The following is a 13,248-nucleotide window of genomic DNA, read 5'->3' as shown; positions in this document are numbered from 1 at the left end:
AGGAGCGACTGAGGATCAGGTGGGCGGCATGCCCGCGGGAGCCAAAGAAGAGCGTTTTCTTCTCTCTCTCTCTCTCCTCTCTGTCTCTCCCACTCCCTTCCCTCATCTCTCTCAGATTCTCAGGAGGCGGGAAGAACCATTGGGTGGCAAAACGGCCGGAACGACAGCATCTTGCCTTCAGAGATGGGGGGAGTGAGCCAGTCTGAATGGCGCCCCAGCCTGAATTGGCCGGTGGAGGAGTGTGAGGAGAAAGAGGTTGTGGCCGGGCCGTGAGGATGCACACACGGCGCTGAGTTGCCTATCAGCTGGAGGGAGATAAAGGAAGAGCTGAGCACACCAGAGAGAGAGAGAGACACACACTGCGTGTGTTCGTCAATGTGTTGTTATGGTTCAGTTCAGCATTTTATGTGTTTATATTTTATTTTATGCAATCATTTGCTGATAAATTGGTTCTTGTGATGTCACAAAATCTTAACAAGCTGTTTTTGCAGCTTTGTTTTAAAAAATGCTGTTTTTCCAGTAAGGAGTAATTTTTAGTTCTAAAACTTACAGTATTTTTAAAGTAGAATGTCAACTGTATAAATGTCAATGTAGAACTTGTATGTCAAAAGATCAATGAAATTCCTCATGTCATGACTACTTAATTGTGTTTTTTATTTGGTCACTTGATTTCCTAAAGAGCACATCATTAGACTAATTTCACTATCCTTGAGGGCTGCACAATTAATCAGAATAACCTAAAATTGTGATATAGTGATATGTGACTAATAATCCGCAAAATGCTGTGATGAAATTGAATTAATATCCTACATGGTTTGTGTGCACTTTGGAGTGAACAATGTGCTGTTCATATATCATATGATATACATCATACTACTTGTAACAATAATAATAATAATAATAAACAAAATAATTATATGAATTATACAAGGCATATTTGCATGGAAACAATAAATAGAAAAGGGGCACCTTTAAAAATTTGTTTTTCATTTGGTTTTGATGCACTTCTGGGATAAGCTCCACCTATATCTGGTTACAGTATATCCAAATACAGATAGACTACTGATCATATTGCCTTGCAACAGATAAAGATAGTGGTTTCACTGCTAGCCCCTAATTATTTGTGAAGCTATCTTTAGTGGTCGAAAGAATAGTTCTACCAGATCAATAAGGTGGTGTTTATTGAGTGACCATAAAGAGCAACATGCAAGAATTGTTGTGCTATGAACATCAACTCCATCTGACATAATTAAATCTAGCGTATGATTATGGAAGTTAGTTAATCCTACCACATTTTGTCTGACCCCAAAAGAGAGGAGAATGTCAATAAATGCTAATCCCAATATCTCATTTTCATTATCTATGTGAATGTTGAAGTCACCAACAATCCCCAGTAACTGCTAGATTTGACAGAAAATTCTGCAAATTCACAGTGTGAAGGTAAATGTGACCGCACCTTCGGAAGTCTAAATTGGGCACTGTGGGTCTGTATATGCAAGAACAAAAGATGACAGAGATTCATATCCTACAGTATATCTGACAATCGGGCAGTTCTATACCCTTTTTAGTGGGGCTTCAGCCCTCTGTCTGTCATCTCAGCCTGTCATCCACAACCGTTTGTACTTCCGTTGCCCAGTGTTGCCAGATTGGGTGGGTTCTTGCCCAATTGGGCTACTTTCAATATATTTGTGCAAGGGAAATTGTGCTTGGGTGGGTGGTCAAGATTTGCTCTGCTTTGGAATGATTTTGGTGAGTTTTTAAAATAATTAAATTAATCATTTCCATTGCCCATGCAACTAAAATAAAGAAAACGTCTCCACACACATTCAATCGATTAGCTGGAACACTGATTGACAGAAAATTTGTATAATCCTGTTCAGAGGAGCTACGAGTTGCCACACCCACCATTAATGTCTGAATGTGCACAATCTACAGATGTTGCTTGTTGATTTTTGTGATAGAAATCTTAACAATGACAAAGAGAACATATCGAAAATGAGGAAATTACCCTGATATCAAGTGGTGGTTAATGCTAGGACTTATCTCTGGAGTTTTTCTTGGAGAAATGGCACCTTTGAGTTTCTCCCACGACCAGGACACTGATGCCTTTTGGCTAGAAGTTTAATGCTGTTGAGAACAGTACAGGATATATCGTGAAGTTGGCACTCATAGTGATCATAGTAGTATCATAAAGTAACACCACTTAAAAGTTACTTTTGAATTAGCTGCTTTTAGTTGACTCAGGGATATGCGGACAAGAACACGGAATGACTGAAAATCTGCTGCATTACATCCACGATGACAGCTGTATTGAAACTTTGACTGTTCTGTGTGTTAGCGAATTCATCTACTTTAAATTACTACAAAGATTTACAGTTTTCTTGGAATTTGTAATGAGCCATAACACCATAAAAAGGTAGGACAGATTATATATATTTGAAATATTAATTCAAAAATATTTAAATACATTTTTCAATATTGAATGGCAAATATTTAACTGCAATCACACCACAATGACATACTTTCATTATTTGGCTTCTTGAAATCCAAGGGCAGCATATTTGTTACTTTTCTGTGCATGTTGTTTGTTTATGTGTGTGAATAAAGAAAAATAGATAAATCGGAAGGTTTTTTGGAAACTTTATCTTTATTTCACTTAATTGTGTTGTTATGGTTGTAAAGGCAATGCTGTAGTATTATGGTTAATGTGCATTTAATTTTCATATAAACAATTTTAGCATTTTATTTTTTATGCATTTGAGCCGGTTTTGAGCAATCATTGGGCTGGAAAATGTCAAACTGTCACAGTTCCGGCATGTTAGCTGGCTCTAACTATTGTTTGTTTTTCTCTCCCTCGTGTCTCACAAGTGAAGCCAGCACACGTGATCAGTGTTTCCATGAGAACACTGATCGATCCAGTGGAGACGCTGATCATAGTGATGAGTTTCATGCCCACTGCCATCTGCTTTCTCCTAATTGCACTCCCTTCTTATTCCTCGTGTTTCCTCTCTTTCTGGGCTAGTTTATTGTTCCCTGTTACTGTTGTCATGTGTGCTGTTTATGGTGGACTCTAACTTCTCTCGCTTGTGCAGTTGGAATGAGTTGGAGTATCTGTTAATGTGCAGTTAGTTACCTGTCTGCTTGCATTCACTCTCACCAGCTGGTGCCCAGGATTGTGGAGGAGTAGGATTGATGTAGTCCTGAACACTACCTGCCTGATGTCGTTGGACTTCCTGTTGCTGACGGCACAGCACGCACGCACGCTGCATGAGAGTTTGTTTGTGACATGCTTAGCATTGCTTATTCTCAAACGTTCAACATTATAGTCATCGTTCATAGTTATATCCTTTGTCATTTTACCGCGTTTCAGGTTTTTCCGCTTTTCTCCTGTTTCATCTGCATGTATTTTACCGTCTGCTGCTGGCACCTAGCTAGAGTCTGTGTTTGTAGCCTGCTAGTTTTTTAGCATCGCTTATATATCTGTTTTCAGCCTTTAATCCTTAAAAATCTGCCATTTTTAAGCAGGCATTGGGTCTTCCCGTAGTATTCTCTAATCGCGATTCAACTGCGCGCATATTCCACCTGCATCCGCGTTCTATTTTTATCGCGATTAAACTGCGTGCATTTTTTCAGCACGCACCCATTTTTTCTCCTCTGTGGTACACAGATTATTGCATCGATCTCAAAGCACCGCTTATCAAGAACAACCACCACCAACAACAAACAATTTTGTGAGGGATTCACATCAATCTCAAACCCTCACCGCTCAGGAACAACAAACAATTTGCGGTAAGTCATGGCATCCGCTCATGTTATTTGTTCCTGCATTGCATGTCACATGTTTAAAATAGCCTCTTCCGTCAGCAGTGAGGGATTCACTTGTGATAAATGTAAGGAATTAGTCAGGCTGACGGAGAAGGTTAATGAGTTAGAGACTCGCATCCGAACGCTAGTAGAGGTCAGTGAGAAAGAGAAGCCGGTAGATACTGTTTCGGATGCGAGTAGTACAGAGAGCAACACACACACTTTGGTTCCGGCTATAGAGCCCCTGCAGCAGGGCATTTGGGTGACGTCTCGGCGGCATACTCGAAGGGCAAAGAGACATCACTCTCCCATTCCTGTTAGGGTTTCCAATCAATTCTCCCCACTCAGTGATACACCCACTGAGAATCATATTGAAAGAGCCCTTGTTATCGGTGATTCTATTGTAAAGAATGTGGAAATAGAGACTCCAGCCACTATTGTTAATTGCATTTCGGGGGCCAGAGCGTCTAACATCAAATCAAATTTACAAGTGCTGGCTAATGCTAAATATAGATTTTCTAAAATTGTTATCCATGTCGGCACAAACGATGTCTGGCTTCGCCAGTCAGAGATCACTAAATATAATGTTAAAGAGGTGTGCAAATTTGCAAAAACAATGTCAGACACTGTAATATGCTCTAGTCCCCTCCCTGCTCATCGTGGTGACGAGGTTTATAGTAGATTAGTGTCACTGAATGGCTGGATGTCTGAGTGGTGTCTGCAGAATAAAATAGGATTTATAGACAATTGGAAAAGTTTTTGGGGTAGACCTGACCTGCTAAATAGAGACGGACTCCATCCCTCCAGGGAAGGTGCCGCTCTCCTCTCTAGTAATTTGGCTCATAGTCTTTATAATGATAGTAATTGACTAACTGGGGCCCAGGTCAGGAAGCAGAAAAACTGGTTAATCCGAACGTCTGCTAGCTGCCTTGAGACGTCACACAGGTCACATAAACTACAACACATAGAGACTGTATCACCTAGATATCTCATAGAGGCTGTGTCTGTTCCCCGAACTACGAAACACAATACCCTCACTAAATCATTTAGAAAAAATTTGATTAAGGTCAAACTTGAACAAAACAAACTAATTAAAAATACACATCATATAAAAATAGGGCTACTAAACATTAGATCTCTTTCTACCAAAGCACTAATTGTCAATGAAATGATTACAGATCATAGATTGGATGTGCTCTGTTTGACTGAATCCTGGCTTAAACCAGATTAATATATTAGTTTAAATGAATCTACTCCCCCAGGTTATTGTTTTAAACATGAGCCTCGTCTGAAGGGTCGAGGAGGAGGTGTTGCTACAATTTACAGTGAAGTATTTGGTGTTACTCAGAGGATAGGATATAAATGTAAGTCTTTTGAACTAATAATGCTTAATGTGACACCGTCAAATATAAATAAAAAATCTCTGTCGTCTTTTACCCTTGCTACAGTGTATAGATCACCCGGGCCTTATTCTGATTTCCTTAGTGAATTTGCTAATTTTTTATCAGATCTTGTAGTTACTGTAGATAGAGCCTTAATTGTTGGTGACTTCAACATTCACATAGATAAGGAAAATGATACATTGGGATTAGCATTTATTGATATTCTCAACTCTCTTGGAGTCAGACAAAATGTAACAGGACCAACTCATCACCATAATTATACGCTAGATTTAATTCTTTCATATGGAGCTGATAATGTAGAAATTCTGCAGCAGAGCGATGAAATCTCGGATCATTACCTTGTCTCTTGTATGCTGCAATCAACTAATGATACTCAATTTAAACCACGCTATTTGTTCAGGTAGAACTATTCTTTTGACCACTAAAGATAGCTTCACTAATACTCTTCCAGATCTATCTCATACACTCAATAAACCCCAAAGCCCAGAAGAACTTGATGAAATAACAAACAATTTAAATGCAGACTTCTCTAGCACCCTTGATATTGTCACCCCACTTCGATTAAAGAAAATTTAAGAAATAAGCCCTGCACCATGGTACAATGATCACACTCATGCTCTCAAGAGAGCAGCTCGGAAAATGGAGCACATGTGGAAAAATACAAAATTAGAAGCATTTCATGGTGCATGGAAGGATAGTGTCTGTAGCTACAAACACGCACTCAAAGCTGCCAGGTCAGCATATTTTAGTAAACTCATAGAAAATAACCACAACAATCCTAGATGTTTATTCAGTACTGTGGCTAAATTGGTTAGGAATAAAGCCTAAACAGAACCAGATATTACGTCGCAGCACAAGAGTAATGACTTCATGAATTTCTTTACCGTTAAAATTGAAATAATCAGAAATAAAATTGGAATTATGCAATCATCTGTCATAGCACCTCAGAAAAAAAGTGTCTAATAATTTTCCTCATATGCAACTCCAATCCTTCGCTATCATAGGTCATTAAGAGCTAACAAAACTTGTCGAAACATCAAAAGCCACAACCAACTAAGCTCTTAAAATCTCCTGTAATCTCAGAACCTCTTCTTCATATTATTAACTCCTCGCTATGCTTAGGACATGTCCCAAGAAACTTTAAAATGGCAATTATCAACCCGCTTATTAAGAAGTCAGAACTTGCTAATTATAGACCGATTTCAAATCTCCCGTTTATGTCAAAAATACTAGAAAAGTTAGTATCCTTCTAAATATGTTCATTTCTACAGAGAAATAGTATATATGAAGAATTTCAATCAGGATTTAGGCCTCATCACAGTACAGAGACTGCACATATCAGAGTTACAAATGACTTGCTCTTATCATCTGATCGCGGCTGCATTTCTCTTCTAGGGCTTTTAGATCTTAGTGCTGCATTCGACACGATAGATCACGACATTCTCTTGAATAGGCTGGAGAATTATGTTTGAATTTGTGGAGTTGCATTAGCATGGTTTAGGTCATATTTAGTAGACCGCTACCACTTTGTCTATGTAAATGAGGAATTGTCAAACCAAACAAAAGTAAAATATGGAGTGCCACAGGGATAAGTTTTAGGGCCTCTGCTTTTCTCCATGTATATGCTTCCCCTGGGAGATATTATCAGGAATCGTGGAATATGTTTCCCCTGCTATGCTGACGATACACAACTTTATATTTCTTTAAAACCTGATGAGATTTCACAATTCTCAAAATTAGCAGAGTGTATCAATGAAATAAAAGATTGGCTGGCCAGAAATTTCCTTCTACTCAATTCTGACAAAACAGAGGTTCTAATTATTGGACCAAAAAACTCTAAAAATAAGCAGCTAAAATATAATTTGACTCTAGATGGATGTACTGTTACATCATCTTCAACAGCGAAGAACTTAGGTGTTATATTTGATACCAATCTGTCCTTTGAAAATCAAATTACAAATGTTTGTAGAACAGCATTCTTCCACCTAAGAAATATTGCTAAATTAAGGCATATGCTCTCTGTTGCTGATGCCGAAAAACTAATTCATGCGTTCATGACCTCAAGACTAGATTATTGTAATGCATTACTGGGAGGATGTCCAGCAAGATCAATAAATAAACTTCAATTGGTTCAAAATGCAGCAGCCAGAGTGCTAACAAGAACCAAGAAATATGATCATATTAGCCCCATTTTATCATCGTTACATTGGCTACCTGTTAAATTCTGTATTAATTTTATAATTCTGTTAACTACGTACAAAGCTTTGAATGGTCTAGCTCCGCAGTACTTAAGTGATCTTCTACCATGCTATATTCCATCACGTTCATTAAGATTGCAAAATTCTGGCCTGTTAATAGTTCCTAGAATATCAAAATCCACAAAAGGAGGTAGATCCTTTTCATATTTGGCTCCTAAACTATGGAATAGTCTCCCAAACACTGTTCGAGATGCAGACACACTCTCTCAGTTTAAGTCTAGACTAAAGACTCATCTATTTAGCCAGGCATACACCTAATTTATCCTTCAACCCACAATTAGGCTGCTTTAGCTGGGTCTGCCGGAACCAGAAACAATGATCATGATCTCTTACTCTGCAATAAATTGAATGGCATCTATGCTTACATCTTTTTATTTGTTTCCCTGTCTGAACCTCGGGACTCCTATCCTGAGGTCACCAGAACCGGCTGGATCCAGCACCATTCCTGCTTCATGTTGGACTCCACTGCTACATGTCGCTGAATGATGATGACTAAATGCAGCCGGTGCCAGCCATATATCACTTCAGTCTATTATGATGGACTTCAGAGGATGAACTGATGCCAACTCCAACCTGCATCACCTCGGTCTATTGATGGACTACGATCTTGAAATGGAATGCATAGACTAACTATTGCCAACAAAAGCCTTCATCAGCCAATTAACAAGGACAGTTGCATCTATGTGAACTTCTGCAATTAATCAAGATGGACTTCAAAGACTGTGGTCATTAATCTTACAGTTCAAACACAATCGATGTTTAAACACTGACCCTTAACCCTTACTTAGTTTAATAATTTTAAACCATGATTTGAACTATACATAAGTAATATTTACATTACATTCATAATGTTAGCCAGAGGGGAACTGGCCCCCACATTGAGTCTGGTTTCTCCCAAGGTTATTTTTCTCCATTAATCTACATCTTATGGAGTTTTGTGTTCCTTGCCACAGTCGCCTACAGCCTGCTCACTGGGGTTATTAATACAATTATTATTTTTAAACACGATTAAGATTCGTATTTTATCTAAATTGCACAATGATGATTCATCGACTTTATAGACATTACAGTTTTATCGTCTGTTAATGCTGATTTCTGTAAAGCTGCTTTGAAACTATGTGTGTTGTGAAAGGCGTTATACAATTAAAATTGACTTGACTTGACTTGGAGGAGGATTCCTCAGTTTCTGGCCACGTCTCAGGAGATTAGACTGGGCTTCGCTTGCACCTCACCAGCCTCTACTGAGCTTGCGTATCAGTTGGCTGCCGGTCAATTGAGGTGCGTTTGCCTGTCTGCTTGTTTTCGCCTCAATCACATGGTTCCCAAGACTGCAGAGGAGGATTTCTGCCTGTCTCGAGAAGATTTGTCTGTGCTTCGTTTGCACCTCACTAGATTCAACAGACTCTCATCCGTGTGCTCCTGAGTTCCGCACAAACTCCCCTCATGAACACACCCTCCTCTATCGCTGGCATGCTTAGACTTGACTGACTCCAAGAACATCATGCCCATCAATACAAAATTTTACATTCTTTCATGAATAGTATACGTGTAGGTAACAAAACATGAAAATCCCTGGTTACAAATCATACTTTTTAATTCCTTGGTTATACAACATGGATAAAACTTTACACACATTTTAAAGAGGTACATCAGGCTATAATCATTAATTTTTCAGTTATACAAGTTATCACAGTTCAAAGCAATTGTCAGAATTATCTAGCAAGGATAGATATCCTGTGGGTCCATGCGGTCTTGTATATTTTATAGGATTGATTCAGCAAAGTACTGTGACTTTGTGTGAGATGTTTCCGGATTAAGGAATGTCCTTTTTAAAATGCTTTTTGGTGAACAATGATCACGATGTCATGCGATCTGATGAGCCCAAGTGTAGCAAATTGGTTTATATCAGCGGATAGAATCTTGTGTGTCTAGAGTCTCTCGGGAACTCCAAGAGTTCCAAGAGTGTTTTCTGTCTTTTATTGCTTTGACCTTTGAAGTTTGGGCTTATTTGCAGAGAAGTTTTCAAGTCATATGGGATCTAGACAAGTCTCTTTGTAGTTTTATTGGCCAGATGTGAGACTCACTGGCACCAAAGTCTTTCAATTTATGACATTGTGGAATTCCAGTATTAAGACTGTTTTTCCTAGATTCAAATCATATGGCTGCAGTTCTTCTGCATGTATAATACTACAATGTGTTAAGTCTTATAACTGATGTTATATCTGGGCAGTAGGTGATTTCTCTTTCACTTGTTAGTACTTTTCAGTATATCGGCATTGTCAAGATGTACTCCATGGTACTTTAAAATATGAAATGCATTTTAAGGTGTGCCTGGTTGACATGCTCACACCGATCCTGTCACTGGAGCTTGCGTTTCACATGAAGCCCTGGTTGACTCGTGTGCAGATAGCAGAGCACAATTTGGCTTAAAGACCCTGCTCAATTCCGTGTCCCACATGAAAAGCACATTTAGTGCTCAAAAAGTGAAATTAATGTAATAAGGTTGCTTCATCCCTGGATGGAAATGCGTACAGATGTGGCTGACATGAGTATTTTTCTTCTCCCATTTCTCCCCAATTTGGAATTCCCAATGCACCTGAAGTCCTCGTGGTGGTATAGTGACTTGCCTCAATCCGGGTGGCGGAGGACGAATCTCAGTTGCCTCCGCATCTGAGACCAACAATCTTATTGATGTGGCATCTTATCACGTGGCTGTTTGAGCGCATTTACACAGAGATATTTCATGTGTGGGGGCCCATGCTATTCTACGTGGCATCCAGTCCACAACTCACCATGCACCCCACCAAGAGCGAGAACCACACATTATAGTGACCATGAGGAGGTTACCCCAAGTGACTCTATCCTCCATAGCAACAGGGCCAATTTAGTTGCTTTGGAGACCTGGCTGGAGTCACTCAGCACGCCCTGGGTTCGAACTCGCGACTCCAGGGGGCCCCCTGAAATTATTCAAATAAAGGTACATCTTTCAAAAATGACTGTATCGATGTTTTAGCATTGTATTCATAACATTGGATCATTGGTTATTGGATCAATGAATCATTACACCCCTACTACGGACCTCGTTGGACGAGCTTGTGTATGGGTTGGCTGCTGGTCGATTGAGGTGCGGTAACCTGTCTGCTTGCATTCACCCTCGTCACTAGGTGCCCAAGAACTTGTAGGAGGAATCCTCGATTTCTCCCTGTGTCTCAGGAAGATTTGTCTGGGATTCGTTTGCACTTCACTAGCTTCAACGGACTCCGAATGCTCCTGACTTCCACATGCACACACTCCCCTCATGAACACACTCTCCTCTAGCCCAGAGCGGCTTTGCTTCCCTTTTTGCCTAGGCTGGTGCTGGCGTGCCTAGATTTGACTGCTTGAATTATTATTAATAAAGTTGAACTTGAACACACTCTCTCTCTCTCTGCTTTTGGGTCCTTCATCCTCCCCCACTCCCCAATCGTGACACAAAGGAATCTGGCAACACTGGCGTTGCAGCTACCTGCATCATTTGAATGGAGAAGCAGCTGTGCTGCAGTCAGCATGAACAAAGAGAGAGATGTTAGTGAACCCAATGATGCACCCAATAAACAATGATTTTTAATGATGAAGACGACAATCTACAAACAGAAATAGAACAAGGCTTGATAAACAAAAGAACAACTTCCACTTCCATGCCTCTATGGACGAAAAAAGACAAGGAATACAAATGAAGGTAAATACAAAACAGCTGAACACAATGATGGAGGTGAGGATGATGACTGAGCTTCTTGGGAAATGTAGTGCAGAAGGTGAATTCAAAATAAGAGTCTCTAGAAGACAAATCTGAGATTTAAAATGCTTCATACACCCCAGATTTGTTTGTTAAATGTGTGAATTAGTGATGAGTCATTCATAAACGATTCACTAATTTTGGGTAAATATTTTATATGACTCAGACAAACAAGTTGTCTCATAGCCCTTTTCCACTGAAATGGTGATTGTTCTCATGCCAAGCCTGCATATTTCCACTGCCTTGAGAACCGAATGTTGACATCACAGGCTATGTGGTAGTTTTACATGACTACCTCAAAATAAACAAACATGGTGCGTCACAGTGTTTGTGCTGCCTACCGTATTAACCAACCCGATCTCATGAAAATTAGTAAAGAATTTACGAGTTGGTTATTTCGTATGGTCTCGCACAATGTTGTTCACATAAACACCTCCTACGATCACATGCAAATTCCCGGATGTCTAATGCGGAAGTAAGCGTGAGTTCTGTGCACGAGGCGTTAAGGACATACTTATTAATATTATGCCCTTTCCCAAACCCCTTATCTTAACTTAACCAATCAGTAGAGAGTTTAAACATGATAAGAAGTTGTTGTGTGTGACCGGAGCAAGTAATTGTCACATGTCCAGCGACGTCATTGGCTGTAGTGAAAGTCATTGGAATTCAAACGAGTGCAGTGGCACAATATCATACGAATTAGCCAAATTTAGAAAAGTTTTACAAATCCTGACGATTTCGCTGTGAGAGTGTGTTGGTTTTAACTCCAGTCTTTTGAGGATGTATTTCAACATATAGAGAAATCAAATTACATTGCTCAACAAGATTGCAAGAGATGATACTATGCCCAAGACGACAGGTAACGTAATTACATTATTATGTATAAAAAATGTAAAGTGCCTTATCTTGCTTAGTACTATAAAATTTAACCGTGGAACCGTTATTAAAATTGGTGTAGAAGATGGTTATTTAGATTTTTGTCATTGCATATAATATTATGTTTATGTCTTGATTGTGACTCCCACCAGTTTATATAACAGACTGACTCACTCACTCACTCACTCACTCACTCACTCACTCACTCACTCACTTGAATTATATTTTGACATTCATTAATTCTTGTGACTTACTGATGTTTTGGAGAATGTTTGTCTTTGTATAAATTTGATATACTGTATGTTATTTGGTAAAAATTGTATGTTATTTCTAATTTGTTTCTAATTAATTGTTTCATTTAGTGAGCATAATGACCTTGACCAGGTGGACACAATGATGTATTTGGTTGGGAGAATGATGTGTGCCTGATAGAGGATACAACACCAAGAGCCGTTCATTAATACATTTAAAAGACAGTTAAAATAAAATAGTCCAATACCAGTATCTAAATAACAACTATTCCCTTAAAAATAAAATACATGCATGTTATTGTCTTTAGTAAAGTTGTCATGTTCCTGTCTTGTCTGCCCTATGTTCTCTGTTTCACCCATCACGTTTATGTCATGTTTCCGTTTTGTCTGGTCCGTGTTTTCCGTTTCACCCGTCACCGATCACGTTTCATGTCATGTTTTCCCTGTTGTCCGCCCTGAGTCTCACTGTCCGTGTGATAAACTACAATTCCCACAATTCCTGGCCCCTCTCACTGCCTGCACTCTTCATTGTTCTCACCTGTGTCTCATTTAGTCTTCATTGTGTTTGTGTATATAACCCTGTTTATTTCTCCATTCCCCTGTCGGTCTTTAGATGTTGTATGTAGATGCCTGATGTCCATGTTTTCCGTCGTTGTTTTCGCCTCTGTTATCTCCTCATCTGCCATCCATGTTCCTGTTAACTCCTTGTGTGCCTTCCGTGTTTTTGTTTACCTTTTTTCCCATTGTGGATGTTTTCCTTAGTTCATGTTTTTGTATTACCCTTTGTTTTGTTTCAATAAACCGACGCTGCAGATAGATCCTCGTCCTGTGTCTGCCTTCATCCATAATCGTGACAAAAGTAGTGTTTTCTGAATAATTTG

This window comes from Xyrauchen texanus, chromosome 36 (genome assembly GCF_025860055.1).
Source record: "Xyrauchen texanus isolate HMW12.3.18 chromosome 36, RBS_HiC_50CHRs, whole genome shotgun sequence".
NCBI classification, from domain to species: Eukaryota; Metazoa; Chordata; class Actinopteri; order Cypriniformes; family Catostomidae; genus Xyrauchen; species Xyrauchen texanus.
This window is presented reverse-complemented; position numbering follows the sequence as displayed.